The sequence below is a fragment of the Desmodus rotundus genome, chromosome 6, assembly GCF_022682495.2.
Source record: "Desmodus rotundus isolate HL8 chromosome 6, HLdesRot8A.1, whole genome shotgun sequence".
NCBI classification, from domain to species: domain Eukaryota; kingdom Metazoa; phylum Chordata; class Mammalia; order Chiroptera; family Phyllostomidae; genus Desmodus; species Desmodus rotundus.
Genome location: NC_071392.1, coordinates 14,164,950 through 14,182,555, shown reverse-complemented (window position 1 = coordinate 14,182,555; position 17,606 = coordinate 14,164,950). Strand labels below are relative to the sequence as shown.

Below are 17,606 nucleotides of genomic sequence, written 5' to 3'. Positions count from 1 at the left end.
GTAGATCTGTAGATAGAGATGTGGAAGCCTTGAATATAGAGCCCTAAGAGTCCAGGAGATCCTTGAGGGAAGCAGTGGTCTCCCCTCTTTCTCCACTTTCTCCCTCAAAAATCTCTCATTCTTTGTGCGGCAGTTTTATTTTGGAAGTGGGAGGAGGTGATGCAGCAAGTGAAGAGGACAGTGAAGGAATCCTCAGAGAAGCGGAAGTTGTTCCTGGGTTGTATAGCGTCATGGAAGATGAAGGAAAAGGGAGGTTTAAAAGGTGAAGGTGCGGGGGTTAATCTCAAACTGGAGAGAAAAGTTGGATTTCTTGAACACTAAGCAAAGGCTCTCCCCACTATTCCTCTGTGTCTGGTTAGGACTTCTGACAGAGCTCTTACCATGGATAGTTTAACTACTTAATATTCTCCACCAAGAGGCAGGGGTAAATTGATATTTTTAACTACTGTATTCCCAACACTTAGCACTAATGAATGGCTGACTGAATGAATAGAGACATGAATGAAAATATCAGTTGTGGCACAAAGAGGAGTTTCAGGACGGAGGTGGATGGGAGAGCCAGACTCCAAGCCTGAAGCCAATGCACCCTGGTGGAGACAGTCCGGGAGATACGGTGACATGGTTTTTCCTTTGTAAGGAGTAAAAGAGCAACCCCAAACACATACATTCTCACAAGCGTTGGCTTTAACTGTGGTTATAATGAACTGCCATTGTGTCAGGGAATGTAGACAGGGGAAAGTTCTGCAAAGAATGACATTTCCGTTTATTCTGTTGACCTAGTGGTACTTCAGAGAGACTTGGAATGCAAGAGGAGCCTCTGGCCGATAACCAGGAAGGTAGATTAGAACAAAGATACACACGATCAGCTGTGGCTCCGAGAGCTGGTAAACCAGTGCCAGGTGGAATGCGCGGAGGACTGGGAACAGCAATCTTCAGGCAGCCAGGTGAGACTAATCTGGGGAAGCTTTAGGAGGAGATAAATTTAAGCTGTTTTGAAAGGGGACTATTCTAGTCAATTGGCAAAGAGTCTTAAAGCACAGGATTAGGCATTTTAATTTGATTACTTGAGGTAATTTGGAGCCACCTCAAAGTTCTTGAGAAGACTTAGTAAAAACGTTGTTTGGGAGATGACTCATTTCAGTAGCTTTTAACTCTGGCTGCATGTTAGAATTACCTGGAGAGCTTTGAAAACACCCTGGTGCCCGGTCTGCACCCCAGAACAATGAAATCTAGAGGGACCCAGCCATGAATGGGTTTGTTTTTGTTTATAAAAGTTCTCTGGATGAGGCAAAAGTAAGACACACTGTTCTAAGTGTAGGGCAAATTGCAAGCAAGAGAGAAACTTGAATTAGAAAGGTTAGCAAGGCGGCTGGAAACGGCGAACAGAGATAAGAGGGGTGAAGCTAAATAACGTGTCCTGCAGAAAAGCTTGGTTGGACTTTGTGATGCATGTCAGTTGCAATTTTTCATAAAGCTATATTCCAGGACCATCACTGCTCTTATTATGATGGATTAGTCGGAAAATGAGCAGGTAGGCCTTGCTTGGCTAAAAACTGGGGCTTTTACTATTAGCAAAATGTTCCATTGCTGAGGTAGCCAGGTAGGTCAGAAGAGAGAACACAATCATATTAAAGGTATATAAGCGTTTGTTTATATTTGAAGGAGGAAATAAAGCCAATGATGGATGCTCCAGAATTAAGAGTCAAAATTCAGACTTTAAATTGAATTATGGTTAGGAGATATCAGGCTCTGGTTAAAATTATGATCCCTTTAGAGTAACCTTGAAGGAAATACAAAGTCAGAACATTAAGGACACTAAAGAGAAGGAGTCCCTTTCATTTTCAATCATAACGTTCCTCTCTCCTGTAATGAAGAATTTGTAACAGATATGGGAAATGGGTGGGTGGTGTCTCAGAAATGGTGAGCTCTCAGAAAGGCGGGCTGGCAAGCAATGATGACAGTCCCAATTCCCTGGGATCCTGTTAGATCACTTTAAATTTAATCTGGCATGTCCCATCTTTAAAGTTTAGAGGAAAGGTGGAATGTCATCAGGTGGCACTATTATTTATAAAAAGTAGTGTTTCATAATATAACCTGTATAGGAATATTTGATAAAATATGGACACTGAAAGAAAAACTTCACTGGCAAGAGCACCCTGAAGAGAAGCAACTGAAGATAGTTGTGGAGTGAAATAATTTTTTTCTGGCCCTGAAGGTGAGGATGGGCCTTACAACCATGATAACCTTCCACCTAATAACTGTTGTCATTTTTTAGAGAACAGACATGGAGCTGTAAATGAAAGATAATTGTTCCCATATTCCTGCTCCCAAATGCTGCATCCCTGGCACATTCAGGGGTAAGGGAGCTGGCAGGGCTGCTCCTCGCTGTAAGTCAAAGAGGTCTATGTTGTTAATTTCAATGTTGGTTATGTTCCAGTTAAAGGTGAGATCGTATGGTATTTGTCCCTCACCGCCTGGCTTATTTCACTTAGCATAATGCTCTCCAGTTCCATCCATGGTTGCAAAGGGTATAAGTTCCTTCTTTCTCTCTGCTGCGTAGAATTCCATTGTGTAAATGGGAGAGGGGTCTACAGGAGCTACTATAAAGGACACAGGACAAAATCAAGGGCAAGGGTAGAGGTGGGGGAGGGAGGTGGGATTGGCTGGGGTGGGGTGGAGGGATGGAGAGAAAAGCAGACAATTGTAACTGAATAAAAATTAAAAAAAACAAAACAAAACAAAACAAAACAGAGGTCTATGTTGTGTTAGGGGTGGAGTAAGAGATTAGGACACTGTTTCCAGAAGACCCTTGAGAAAATTAAAGGAACACACCCCGAAGTGACAACCCCCTTCTCCCCGACCCCGAAGTTGCTCAGGGCACTAGCTGAGTAGGAGGGGGTATGATGAGGTTTGGGGTCAGAGGGAGAGAGAATGCAAGTTCACAGGCCTGGGTAGGGTAGAGCAGCAGGGAGCTCCTGTGCATCCTGTGGGAAGCAAATGGGCCTGGAAAGTGTGGAGGAAAAGGAAGCCCTCCAAGGTTTGCTGACTCTCTGAGAAGAAACCTCATTCTGCTACTCTGCCTCGCCTCAGCCTTGAGCACACAACCCACTCTACTCATTTCACCCAGCTGGCCTGACTACAGAGAAGGGCTGCAACAGGGGCCCAAAGTTACTGTGTCCCTTAGGACACAGGGGGCAAACACCAGGCCTGCTGGCCAAATCCAGCCCTCCACCTTGTTTTATCCAGCCTGGCACCTTGTTTCTACCTGGCGGCAGCGGCAGCGCCAAACTCCTTGCCCCTAGTGAAGGGGTAGTTACATTTACACAGTCCTAGAATTACATTCGGCCCTTTGAAGGCAACCACGGGGCTGATGTGGCCCCTGGTGAGAATGAGTTTGCTACCCCTGCCTTAGGACACCCAGGTCCTCTTAAATGCTCCCAATTTCCCTTCCCTAGGTTTGCTGTTCCAGGACAGAAGGTTCTGAATTAATATGCTACACACTCCCCCTGAAAGTTGGTTTGCAAAATTAATGATCCTAAGGAAAAGTAAATTAATCTTTGATACTTGGTTGAGGTAAGGAGAAAAAAAATCACTTTCAGGGGCTGGGCCTTCTTAATACACCTCATCCATAGTGTCGGCTCCCTCCCTTCCATGCCTGCCACCCTCAGAGAGAGGGGGGACAATGCAGCTTGAAACGCCATCAGTGAATCCAGCGGGTCCTGATGCATTCACTCATTCTGCAGACATTTATCAAATGCTTGGCATGTACAGGACAGTGCCACATGCTCAAGAGGAGCCAGGGAAGGCTGCATACTGGAGGTCACCTGATGTGACTTCCCTCTCAAGTTTTACTTGCTTGTTAGACAGTTATGGGTTAAAAGGGCTGCAGTAAACACGTTGTAAAATTTAAACAACATCCTCATAGTTTCATCAATTTTAGGAAGAAACAGCCTTTTGGAAAGCCCCCATCACAAGTCTGAGGGTTAAGGGAATTGAAGTTCTCTGATCTCCTGGCTGAACCTTCTTCTGACCAGGGCCTCTGCTGCACTGCATCGCTCAGTTCCTTTCAGCTGAAAAATCAAATCTGTGCTCTTGTCAAAATGTGTCATCTGCAGACCGGACACTCACAGTTCACCCTTCTCTGGGCAGAGTCAAGGTGCAGCCCCCCACCCTTCCGAGTTCTGGGGAGACCCGATGTTTGGGGAGGAGCTGAGCAAGCGGTGTCCTGGGAGTGTCGTGCAAAGCTGACTCCAGGACTTCCACGGGGCCTCGGTGCTATGAAAGGAGCCAGTGTCCGTCCGTTTCCTCGGGTGTGAATCACACTCCCCTGTTGGGCTTTAGGGAGAAAATTCGTGAAGGACACCGCCAGCGCGGTAGGAACTGCCAAGTGCACGTCAGAACCAGGAGTGTGTGAAGGGGGAGGGAAGAGATTCTCCAGGGGGTCCTCTTCCAGGTCTGTGTGTCCTGTGTGCCCCCTGACCCGGGCTCTTTGAATGTAAACTCTTGGAAAGAGGAGGGAGGAGTCTCTTTTAGGCCCCCTGGAGTACCTTGTCCACCGGGAAAGGCGGAATGACAGCGGCAGTTTCGGCCCGGAACACCCGGCGGAGGTGGGCGTCCGACCGGGTTCCCCGCGGAGCGGCTCGGGGCCACCACCGGGGAGAAGCCGCCGGGCTCGGGCGGCGCGGTCAGGCCCCGGCTCCGCGGTGGGGGCGCTTGGAGGGGGGCTCCACCTGGCCGCCGCGCCGCGGCCGGAGGGGCGGGGCCCGACTTCCCGGAGGCGGCGGCGCCTCCTCGCGCCCGGGCGCGCGCTCCCGGACGTCCGGCGCACGCGCGGGGCCGGGGGGAGCGCGCCCCGGCGGCCGCGGCGGCGGGAGTGGAAGGAGGGAGGCGGTGGGGGAGCTGGCCGCGCGCGTGGCGGTGGCGCGGGCGACCTGACCGAGGCGGAGTGCGGAGCGAGGAAGGGACGGAGGGGAAGGCGGCGGAGGGGAGTGCGAACCGCGTTTCCAGTTCCCAACTCCGAGCCCCGAGTTTGTAGATGGGGCTGCTCCGCGGCGCCTGCGGCTGACGGAGAACAGCGGCGGCGGCGGCGGCGCGGAGGCGGCCGAGGTGCGAGCCGGTGAGTTGCCGAGGGTCCCACGTCGCTCGGATAACGGTCTCGCCGCGCGCCGGGGCCGGGCGGGGCGGCGCCCTGTTGCTGCTCGCGGCGCTCCACGCGGGGACCCGGACCCGCCCCGCCCCCTCCGCACCTGGGGTCCGACGGGCGGGGGCTGGGGGCGGCGGGGCGCCCTGGGCCGGGCCGCGCGGAGCGGCGCCCTCGCCGGGCCCCTGGCTCCTAGGCTGCGGGCGGGCGGCCGGGGCGCAGCGCGACGGCGTGTCTGGCCCATGCTGCCGGCCGCCGCGCCGGCTCTACCCACGCGCTCCCGGCTCGGCCCCGCCTGGGGCAGGGCGGGGGCGGGGGGCGCGGAGGCCGGCACCCTCTGCGGCGTGAAAGCTCGAATGGGGAACCGCGCCGGGGCGGCGGTGGCCGCGCCTGCCACTGTCGGGGTCAGTCCCGAGTGGGGGCGATCCCGCCGGCTCTCGGCTGGCGCCGAGTTCCTGGGGAGGAGGCTTTATGCAACTACTGCTGCCACTTCCCGGGCACGAGACTCGAGCTTTTTGGCTGGAGCGGTTGTGGGCCGAGGACACGCCGCTCCGGAGGCGTTCGCTGCCGAGGCGGTGCTTTCCGATTCTGGTTCCATTGATCTGGAACCAGAAAGGCTCCGGGGGCTTCCTCCCCCCCACCTCCGCCCCTGGGGAAGGGGCAGGAGGGAGTCAGTTGAGGGCTCCTGCGGTCGGTTGGACGACAGCTCGTGGGCTGGTTGGTGGATGTTTTTTGCAGGACTTTTTAACACTTCATTGGGAGTTTAGTCTCAATCTCAGCAGCTCCTGAGATTTCCTTTAAACTTCCATCAGCTGGAGCATCGTTTGTGTAAGTTGGGGTGGGAGGGCAGGGGGCAGGCGAGGAAGGGAATCGAAGGCTGATGGGAAAGCGTAGAAAATTGTCTGCAATACTTACAAACAGCCTGGTAAGGGCAAGTTAGCCACGATTTACCCTTTCCTACGCCTTTGGGGGTTGTTGGAATTTTACTTTCTGCTTCCTGAATTGGTCTTCTGATGTGACTTGGAACATTTGAGGTGCGTTAAAATGGTCTTCCGTTGGAGTATGATTTAGCAGCCATTTCTTCCCATGAAATATTTCAAATGGTCGTTTGGAAACTTACGTTTATCGACTACGTTAGGCGGGGTAACGCACTGTTATCAATGCGGAGATCATTGCGGTGCGTAGGTGTAACACCAGACCTCGCGGAATTTTTGCTTATTGTAGGCATCTACTGGGCAGTTAAACGGTAAGGTTTCAGGCCTGATTATAGTCGTCTTCGGAAGCCTTATTACAGTAAAAAAAGAACTTTTATGGGTTATGTCACTTTGAGGTCATTTGTCTCTGAAATTATCATATACTTAAACCCATGTTTAAATATATGTTTGCACAATGTGTTACTTTTTAACATTCATGTTTAATTCAGACTAGGGTTACATAATATACAAATGGTAATACTTTTAATTGCTCTGCGATTGCACACTATAAGCAAGAAAAAACATTCAGGATGTGTGTGTGTGTGTCCTTTTGTAATTGATACCACCTTAATACCTTTTCCACTTGGAATTTCAAAATGATTTTTTTTTTTTTTTACATTCTGGATTCAGTAACCACTGGAAAAATTAAGGTGCTTAAGCAAGTCTGGTGAGCTGTATGTAAGACAGAATTCATTTTATGCTGTTCTCTAGGCCAACTGTTGGATTTTTAAAAAATGAATCACATTTTTCTTAAACATTCAAGGGAGCAGTTTGCTTTTTCTTTCTTTCCTTTTTTCTGTGTCTCATTTCAGACTGAAATTGTTCCAGAAGACTACACAGCCTGCTTCTGTCTCTCCCCTTGTCCCTCTGTTTTTAGCTTGGGATAGCCGAGAAAATTATAATTATGAGACCCTGTCTGTATATGTTACCTATTGAAAAGCCTTTTTTTAATTGAAATTGTTTATTTATTGAAGTTTATTTATGTACTTCATCATTTAATAACGGATGGTTAGCGGAAGACAACCTATATTTTAATTAAATGACTTCCACATTTTTTGACATCCAAGCTTTGTTAAAAGGAATATCAGCAAATTATTGCTGAGAGTTGTAAATAATACAGAGATAGTCCTGGTCAAAGGCTATCTACTTATAAAAACACCAAGAAAATAAGTATTAAGAGGCAAGAGGAAGCATTTGAACTTTTGACATCATTTACTTGATTATAAATTACCTAGTTATAGGTGATTTTGAAAAGTAGTATTTTGCAAATTAGACATTAGGTATATACTACTACTGACGATAATTTCCTTTTCCAAGGTGATTCATTTGGTGACTAAATTTGTATCAGGACTCTACTTCAGGTGGATGTAGTTAACTTGCAAGAGATGTTTTGGTTCTTATTTCAGGAAGGATGAACACCCGTCCGTTAGATGAAAAATAATATGGACTGTTTGAGGATATTGTTAAGTTATTCCTTTAAAAATTATGCTACTTTTGTTTTACCTGTAGCTTCTTTTCTTCCAAACACATCTTCACATTTACGAATGTAGTAAGAGCAAGATAAGTATCAGAGATCCCCTTACCGATATGGTGTTAGTTCTCAATTGAAGGTTTTATTTCTCCATTGTAGGGACCAGGTTCTATTTAGAGTATTTTTGGTCAGGCTCACAGAAGCTGCAATGATTTCCCTACTCTCTCTGTTATTTGTATGTGGCCACTGGGGGGAGACTTTACAATTTCGGTGGACCTTATCCTTCCCTCCCAAGCACTGGCTGCTAATCATCCTGGGCACTTTGCCAAACTGCTGGAAATGTCTTGGGGAGGATGCACTCAGCATCAAGTCTGGATCGAGGTGTGTGATGACTTTTAGTTCTTTAGCTCCCATCACACTCACAAAGTACCTCCCTTTTATAGATTGTGTTGTTAACAGTCTACTTTTTGGTCTGCTGTTAAGTGGGCTAACTAAATATCTAACATGGTGAAAGATGAGATTCATGAATACATTAGAGCTTTCAAAGATCTGACTTTACTGACAATAATGTCAGAAGCAATGTAGGTTTAATCACTTGCTTGGTGTACGCAGATATCGGTTGTCTGGAAAGATCTGGAGAGAACCTCACTCTTCTGTGAGCTGTACTGTGTCTGAAGCTCTTGGAACAGATTTGTCTCCTTTTGAAAAAGCTTTCAGAGGAGAGGTATTGAAGCATCCCTTGCACTTAGTTTCACCACCTTGGGAAGTTCTTCCTTTGTCATAGTAATAGAGGTAAGATTAAAACACAACTTTGTGAACCACTTAAGCTCTGGCTGTTCTAAAGTCAGAAATCTGGTTTTTCACTTTTTCTCATCTGACGGGATTTAACCATGTTAATGTTGAATTCACTAATAGTGAACTCAGTTAACAAAGGAGGTTATGTTTACAAGAGCTTAGACTTACGTGTTTATGTGCTTCCTTAAGGCCTTTGTACAGTCTTGATCATAGCAGATTCATCACCAGTGTAATAAACCAGATAGAATTCAGAGTAGTTCCTGTCATCCTGTTATCCTAGACTGTTCTTCTTTCCTTTCAGATGGCTTTGCTTTTGCCCTAACTTTCCTTTTAAAGAAATCATAGTGTATGAGAAGAGCTATTTTCTGCTTAGGAAGTATTCATTCCTGGCTAACCTCAGGATTGTGTCAAATACTTGAGGATGAGAATTTCTGAAGGCCTATGTGTTAAAGTCATCACTGATAGGAGGCAAAAGGAGAATTAAAGTTAATGTAGTGAGTTTTTAATAAAGCTCAAGTTATCTTCAAATACTTTCCACTGCCTACCAGTTTCTATAATGTAAATACTACTTGACCACCGTACACTTACTCCTCGTAGGTCTGTTACTTCTTTACCAGCCCCCTCATGCCCCCTTGTTCACTACATTCCATCGGCACTGCCCTTTTTTTATGTCCCTCAGAAATGTCGTGGCTTGTTTTTGAGTTAGTACTGTTCCCTCTGCCTGGGATTCTCTTGCTAAAGCCTCCATGACTGCCTTCTTTTCATCATTTCAGGTTTCCACTCAAATGCTACCTATTCAGACCAGCAGTGCTAGCTAACTACCCTTTCCCTGTATACCGTCCTCACTTCTCGTTACCCCATTGCTTTTTAATTTTTCTTTGCAGGCCATTTGTTACAACGGAAATTTATATTATTTTATTATCCGTATGTTTTCACCAGAATGTAAGTCCCATGAGAAAAGAGTGATTTTACCTGTTTTGTTTAACATTATAGTTCAAGGACTTAGATCTGTTCCAGGCACGTTGCTATTATTAAGTAAATATTCCTTTTTTTAAAGTGTGAGAGTCTGTTCTTCCTGAGGTTTTGGTGTTAAAATGTCCCTTTAGGAAATGATATGAGTAGATGGTAGTGGTGGTAAGTAGGCTAATTTTGGCTTTTAGTCATAGAAATCCATCTAACTGGTATAAGTAAGAGGAGAAATTTGTTGTGAAGATGCAGGGAGTATGTAATGGGGTCCAGAGGTTGTGACTCAGGGACTCCAGTGCCAGCATGATACACTTTCTCTCTCCTCTCTGGTCCTCACTGTGCATTTGCTTCATTTCTGCTCTCGCTGCAGAGGATCCCTTCCTAGTCCTCTTAATGGAAAATGTGTCACCAGCAGCTACGGAGTTTTCTCGGTACCCACCCAGACAACAGGAAACAGATTCATCTAGCACCCGTCTTCCGTCCCTGCCCAGAAACTGTTGTATTAGAAGTTGGTTGTACTTGCTGTAACCATGTGAAATGAGTTTAGAGAGACAACCCAAGTAGGTGCCCCAGTGATCATTAATGTTCACATTTGACCACCTCCCCACCAAAAAGCAGTGTCCCCTCTTAAATTTTTTTGGTATATGAAGCTAGAGGATCTGAAAAGCACTCTTCCTGGTGATATTCAAAAGAAATGTTCTTTCTTCATGGAAGGACTGTACTGTTTGGTTGAAAATAAAACATATATAAAGGAAAGAAACAGTCAACAAAAATAGCATGGTGATAACGCAGGAACTGAGAAAAATGTGTTTGCAGTTTGTATTACAGAGAAGAGGCTAACTTAATATGAGAAGAGTACCTATAAATGGATTTTAAAAAAGATCAACCATGAAGTGGGAAAAGATCATGAACAGATAATTCACAGAGAAGGAAATCCAAATGGTTCTTAAGCATATATAAAGCTATTCAACATCACACATAATACAAATATCATAAATTAAAAAATATTATTTTCACCTATTGATCAAAAAAGTTTAATAATGCTTTGGAAGAGGATATAGACTAACAGGTGCTTTCTCACATTGCTGGTGGAAATATAAATCAATAGAATTTGATATGATTGAAATTTCTGAAAAGTACTAAGGTAAATAAAATTACCTGGGAACATGCATGAGTTGATGTGTTTGTAGGAGGGGAAGGAGCTAAGAGACAACTTATTTTTCTGAACACTAACTTGAGTTGCTTTATTTTTGGCTTTAGTCATGAAAGAAACCCAGGCTAGGGTAACGGCTGCGTCATTGTGTGTCCGCCCTTCGTTGTCAGCAGCTTCCTTGCCCCTGGCCTTTCGGCATCGTTCTTAATTCCCCTTCCCAGATCTCCCTTTCTTCTGTCCTAGTGCTGGTGGAGCGCTTGTCTCAATCACTGGGATTTCCATATACTTTGTATCTTTCAGAGCCTAGCACTTTCTTAGCTACTTAGTAGCCCTTAAGTAAAGACTGAAGTAAAGGAGCTTATTATAGAGCCTTTTTAGAGCCACTTCCTGATTTTATACTTTTGGAAATCTTCTGTAAAAAATGATTCAGAATTTCACTTGTAGATGTACTTAGAGTTTTATTATAATAAGTGGTCAACAGTGCAATTTTATGTTATAAAATATATTAAATTTTCATGGTTCCTTTGTTTTATGAAATATTGTTAGATTTTATTTGAGTTGGATAAATATTGTGGAAAAAGTGGGGAGGGCAGCTGAAGATGCATGGAACTTTTCTAGAAAAAATGGTCAGAAAGTGAGAGGAAAATGACACTCTGAACAGATCAAGGGCCATAAGCTTAGGAAAGGAAAAGTGAAGGGTGGGGATTAGTTCAGAGAAAGTCTGTGGTGGGACTTAGAGGGGCTACATCTTGTAAGGAGTTTTAACCCAGGAAAATGGTGAGTTGATTTACACAAATGTATACAATGAGAATACCACATATGTTCTGTAGGTCATTTTTACCACAAACTGACTCTGGTACCAGGGTCCTCTCCCTGAGGGGCCATCAGGATCCTTTAGAGTTGTTCTGTGCCAAAGGGTTCTAGTTCAGTAGGTCTGGCGTGGGGCAAGAGGATGTTTATATTTTTAAGGTCCCCAAGAGCCAATACTTATAAAATAATGAGTGTTATAAACGTTCTCTTTAGTGACCAAATCAGTCAGCATAGCTTTTAGGGTCCTATCATTTTGATAACTTTAACCCTAGAACTTGGTCCTTCTCACCATGGCCAGATTGATGCCTGTACAAACATCTAATCAATTTTCATTTCTTTGTCCACTTTCACACTCTTCTTTGTCTCCTTGTTTCTTCATTAATAAGTGTTGAAGTTTGCCTCCCCTGAGAAGTTGTCACTGGCTGGCCTCATCCACATTTTATCTCTTCAGTACAGGAAAATTTGTAACACAACACTTACATAACTGGCAAGTACACATCACACGAGTGACTGAGTTATATGTTTGCATTCATATGAGCCTTGCACATGTATGCCTGGTGTTACTGTTGAAAGTCCTAATTTTTCTTCTGGATACCAAGGGCTGGGAGCTTAGTAATAATTGGCTTACTGTTGATAATGGCATCACCAGTATTATTGGATGCTTACTGTGTTTTAGGAACTATGATATAATAAATGTTCTCCACACATTACTTCCTTTACACATCAATAGGTTTTTAAAATCAAAGTAAAACCCTTATATTATTATGTTGGTTTCCTGTGGCTGTTCTAACAAATTGCCACAAACTTAGTGGCTTAAAGCAGATGAAATTCTCTCATAATTCTGAAGCTGGGCATCTGAAGTCAGTATTACTGGGCCAGAAGCAGGGTGTCTGGGGCTCTGTTCCCTCCAAAGGCTAGAGAGGGGAATCTGTTCTTTCTCTCTCCCATGGTTTCTAGTGGCTGCCAGCGTTCCTTGGTTTGTGGTGGCATCATTCCAGTCTTCATGGGCAGGATTTCAAATCTCTCAGCTCTGGTCTTCTCATTGCCTTTTTCTGCGTGTGAGAAAGGAAGAGAGAGACATCTCCCTTTGCCTTCTCTCATAAGGACTCATGCAGTGGCATTTAGGGTTCAGCTCACGATCCTGGATAATTTCCCCATCACAGATTTGTTAATTTAATCACATCTGCAAGACCTTTTCCCCAGATAGGTAACATTCATAGATTACGGGACTAACATGTGCATATCTTTTGGGGGACCATTATCAGTGTACCACAATGATAGTTCAAATGGTCCAGGAAAGGAGGGTTGGAAAAGTCTTTTTGCCCCTTTCCCATCCCTCTGTCTCTAAGTGGGCGACACTTGGTCAGGGACAGTTTTGCTGCCCTCACCGCATTACCCCAGAGACATTTGGCTGTCATAGCTGGGAGGGGTTGCTGTTGGCCTCTATTAGGCAGAGGCCAGGGATGCTGCAGACAGTGCAGAGGACAAGCCCCCACAACAAAGAATTATCCAGTCCCAGATGTGTCATAGTGCTGAGCTTGAGAAACACTGTTCTAAAGGCAGCTATTGCTAGAAGTTTCTTGAGTATCATTTCTGACAAAAATTTTGTACCTATATCAGCACATATTATAAGTAGAATCCTTTTTAACTGACTTGATTATGGCTGGTGTTAGTTTTTGGTTGATTGAAAGGCTTTTTAAAATATATTTTATTGATTATGCTATTACAGTTGTCCCTTTTTTTTCTCCCCTTTATTCCCGTCTGCTCTGTAGCCCTCCCACCATCATTCCCCCACCTTAGTTCATGTCCATGGGTCATACGTATAAGATTTTTGGCTTCTCCATTGCCTTTACTAGTCTTAACCTTGCCCTGTCTATTTTGTACCTACCATTTATGCTTCTTATTTCCTGTACCTTTCCCCCCATTCTCTCCCCTCCCCACTGATAACCCTCCATGTGATCTCTATTTCTGTGATTCTGTTCCTCTTCTAGTTGTTCGATTAGTTCGTTTTTGGTTTCGTTTTTCAGGTTCAGTTGTTGGTAGTTGTGAGCTTGTTGTCATTTTAGTGTTAATATTTTTGATGATCTTCTTTTTGTTAGATAAGTCCCTTTAACATTTCATATAATAAGGGCTTGGTGGTGATGATGAACTCCTTTAACTTGACCTTATGTGAGAAGCACTTTATCTGCCCTTCCATTCTAAATGATACCTTTGCTGGATAGAGTCATCTTGGATGTAGGTCCTTGCCTTTCATGACTTTGAATACTTCTTTCCAGTCCCTTCTTGCCTGCAAGGTTCCTTTTGAGAAATCAGCTGATAGTCTTATGGGAACTCCTTGGTGTAGGTAACTGTCTCCTTTCCTCTTGCTGCTTTTAAGACTCTCTCCTTATCTTTCATATTGGGTAATATAATTATGACGTGCCTTGGTGTGTGCTTCCTTTGGTCCAACTTCTTTGGGACTCTCTGAGCTTCCTGGACTTCCTAGAAGTCTACCTTCTTTGCCAGATTGGGGAAGTTCTCCTTTATTATTTTTTCAAATAAGTTTTCAGTTTCTTGCTCTTCCTTCTTTCGTTCTGGCACCCCTATGATTTGGATGTTGGAACTTTTAAAGTTGTCCTGGAGGTTCCTAAGCCTCTCCTTATTTTTTTGAATTCTTGTTTCTTCATTCTGTTCTGGTTGAATGTTTAATTCTTCCTTCTGGTCCAAATCGTTGATTTGAGTCCCAGTTTCTTTCCCTTCACTGTTGGTTCCCTGTACATTTTCCTTTATTTCACTTTTCATAGCATTCATTTTTTCATCTGATTTGCGACCATATTCAATCAATTCTGTGAGCATCCTGATAACCAGTGTTTTGAACTGTGCATCTCATAGGTTGGCTTATCTCTTCATTGCCTAGTTCTTTTTTTTGAGTTTTGATCTGTTCTTTCATTTGGGCCATATTTCTTTGTGTGGGCATACCTGTTGTGTTGTAAGGGGAGGGACCTTAGGTATTTGCCAGGGCGAGGCAACCCACATGGCTAGGCTGTGGTGCTGTATGTGGGGGAGAGGCCAGAGAGGGAACAATGCAATTTGCTAGGCTCTTGGCTGGCTTTCAGTCCCTTCCTCTGCTACCCATGGTCAATTCCTCTGCTGGTTCCCAGGTGGATGGGTTTGTGTACATCCTAGGACCCTGTAGGTCTGTCCAACAAACTCTCCTGTGAGGCTGGGAGTTTTTTCTGCCACAGCAACCCCCACAAGTTTTTACCACCAGAGGATTTGAGCCTCTCTTTTTCCCTACTCTGGAACCCTCCCTGGGTTGCTGGTCTTTCTTGCTCCCCAGTTGTTCCCAGTTTATCCGCACACAAATGTGGGACCAACCTGTCTGCCAGCTGCCACTTTTCCGTGAGTCCTCTCCACCCTGGCTGCCTGTCTCCACCCCTCCTACCAGTGTGAATGAATGTTTCTTCTTTAACTCCTTGGTTGTTGGACTTCCATACAGTTCGATTTTCTGACAGTTCTGGTTATTTATTTTGTTTTTAAATTTGTTGTTGTCCTTCTCTTGGTTGTGTGAGGAGGCAAAGGGTATATACCTATGCCTCCATGTTGGCCAGAAGTCCTGATTGAAAGTTGATTTAAGTGAGGAGTCAAAAAATGATTCACACATACCTTAAATATTTGTTTAGTTAAAATTTATACATATACATTTGTTTGCCAGTCTTTTATTTAAGTATGTATCTGTTGCTGGGAGCTCTGTGTCAACCTTCTTATGTAAACTAGTGCATTATCACCGAATCCTAGCTTTGGAGCAAGAACTTAAAAGTTTCTGAGGGAAGCTGGGTGTAGGATCCTTGTTGTGTTTTATGACTCTTCAGTTGTTTATAGTTGTCTTACTCGCTTTCAATTACATGGCAGTTTGGCTTTTTGTTTTCTTATTTTGCTTTGTCACTTGCCACCTTTTTGCGTCTTTCCAAAGCATTCAACTTGGTTTTCATATAAAGAACAATATAATTTTGATGGTTTTCTATCAAATACAATATTGTATGTGTGTATGTAAAGAAATTCTATTTTGTACAAAAAGTAATGGCTCTCTAAGATAATAAGATAACTACCTCCAGTTGAGCATAGCTTTTAATCTGGTGATATAATGATATCTGATGTCATAGTTGCTTCTGAACTTTTGGAAGTTTTAGAAATTTTTGTTTTAATGTGATAATAACACTTTATAAATTATCTATAGGGTTGGCCAAAAAGTCCGTATTTTTTTTCCCATAAAATGAAAGACACATTTTTCATTTTCATGAGTAACTTTGTTGATTTGGATATTTTGAGTATGTCGGCTATCTCCAGTGTGGTATAATGTTGATTGTTCTCAATTGTTTTGATTGGATTACTATCAACTTTAACTGGTCTACCCAGCTGAGGAGCATGGTCCAGGGAGAAATTGCCGGCACAAACTTTGCAAAACACTTTTGACATGTTCGATCAGTCACAGCACCTTCTCCATATACTGCACAAATCTTTTTTTTGCTTTTCAGTTGCATTTTTACCTTTCTTGAAATAATAAAGCATAATATGCCAAAAATGTGTATTTTTTTCCATCTTTAGTATTAAAATGGCTGCACAAAAATTCATCAATTTTGATGTTTTTTTTTTAAATGCACACTGATCTGACAGCTGTCACAATACAGTCTAACAAAATTGTTTCAAATGAAGTTAAAGACAATTAAGTGCTACTAGAGCCAGAAAAAACAAAGGAGCTTTTTGGCTAAGTAAAATATGTCAAACTGATAATGACATTTTATGCAGTTCAGCTTGGAAATACCAGGTACTATACAAGTAGTTTTTATTTACCGCTATTTTCATGAAAGAAACTTTTTAGGATTTCCATTCTGGGAGTGGGAGGTGGGGATGTTCATAAATGCTAAGCAATTATTAGGTATCTTATTTAGAGTCTTTCCAACTTATGGTTCTGCCAGTTCTAGAGATAGCATAACTTGGAAGTGTAAGATTTAAAAAATACATGGTTTAGTAACTCAGCTTGCTAGAGCCAAGTGGGTATTTATAGTTCATTTGCACTCGTGATAATTTCATGCCAGTACTCGTCAGAACGGAACGTAATGGGATGTCTGTTCTTTGCATTCTCATCGCCTTTTCTCCTTTCCAGTGGACTCTTCTGCATCGAAGCCTGGAAATTTGTTTTATCTCTGCTTCTAAGGGTGGACTGCAAATATCTTCTACTCACACTACCATCTCTTTATTTCCCTTCTCTTTTATCTTCCAAATCTACAGTTCCTGCCTTCCCAAGATATCTCCGTAAAGAGCCACTTAGAATTTGCTACAGTCAAGTAGAAATTTTTACCAAACGTCAGTCTGTGTATATATGCATATATCGGAAATTCAGACATTAAAAGGGCTACTTTGTACAGTTTATTCGAGGAAAGAAACTGTCTTGGTGTCCCCTCAGGCAAGCATTGTCCCATGATCACTGGCTATGCTTAATACTTATTATCGGACCAGTTGGGAAGCAACACAGATTAGCACATACTGGTTAATAGAATTTTATCATGGGCAGCAGGCTGTACATTTAGAAAGAGTTTAGGAAAATAAATTCTCGTCTCTAGGGAGGGACTTGCTGCTGATTAGATTGAATTAACTTTGAGACCCCTTTTAGTTCTGAAACTTTGACTCTAAAAAAGCAAGAAGTAGACTATAAACTGATTAGGCATTGCATAGCCAGGAAAAAGAAAAGAACATTATTTAGAGTGACATGAGCGAAGGCATTTGGACAGGAATGAGATAACAAGGTTGTGCATATTAGAAAGTAGATCGATGTGGTTAAAACAGGATTTATATTAGAGAATAGAGAAATTAGGTTGAGTAGATAGATTTTTAAGAGAGAAACTTAAACATTCCCAACTGACAGAAAACCATTAGTTTTTCTGATGCATATTTTCTAAAGGATATTTGAACATGATCTGTGTGTGACAGTCCTATGCTGAGTGGATTACCGCAAAGGAGAGAGTAAGTGGGAAAAGACTCGCAGTGATCATTTAAAGGTGAGGCAATGAAGACTTGAAAGACTGTGATGGCAGAAGGAATGGGGAGTGAAAGATGAATGTAGGAAAATTGTGAATTCACCGTGGACGATCAAATGATATGTAGAGGTATTTTGAAGTTTTCAGGGGGTTCCTAGGTGACGAACAGGCCATGGATTTTTGGGACTTGGAGATCGTTTCCCAAAATAACCCCCAGTCTTGTTGTAAAGGTTCATTTAGATTCTTATTTTTATGATAAGTTGTTACATTCCCTAGATTTAAG

At 43.5% G+C, this 17,606-nt stretch overlaps 1 protein-coding gene across 7 annotated transcripts in view; it reads left to right on the top strand.

Annotated features, from left to right (window-relative positions):
- The first annotated feature begins 4,888 nt into the window (after positions 1 to 4,888).
- The window catches only part of PALS2 (protein associated with LIN7 2, MAGUK p55 family member), a 93,385-nt gene continuing 80,667 nt past the window's right edge, over positions 4,889 to 17,606 (top strand). For 2 of the 7 annotated variants that reach the window (XM_053926634.2, XM_053926635.2), the window contains exon 1: positions 4,889 to 5,116. The gene's annotated coding sequence lies outside the window, so the exon portion shown is untranslated. Of the gene's footprint in view, positions 5,117 to 5,454; positions 5,969 to 17,606 lie in introns of those variants that run through there. The other 5 variants (XM_045197363.3, XM_045197364.3, XM_053926639.2 and 2 more) reach the window with 4 other exon arrangements.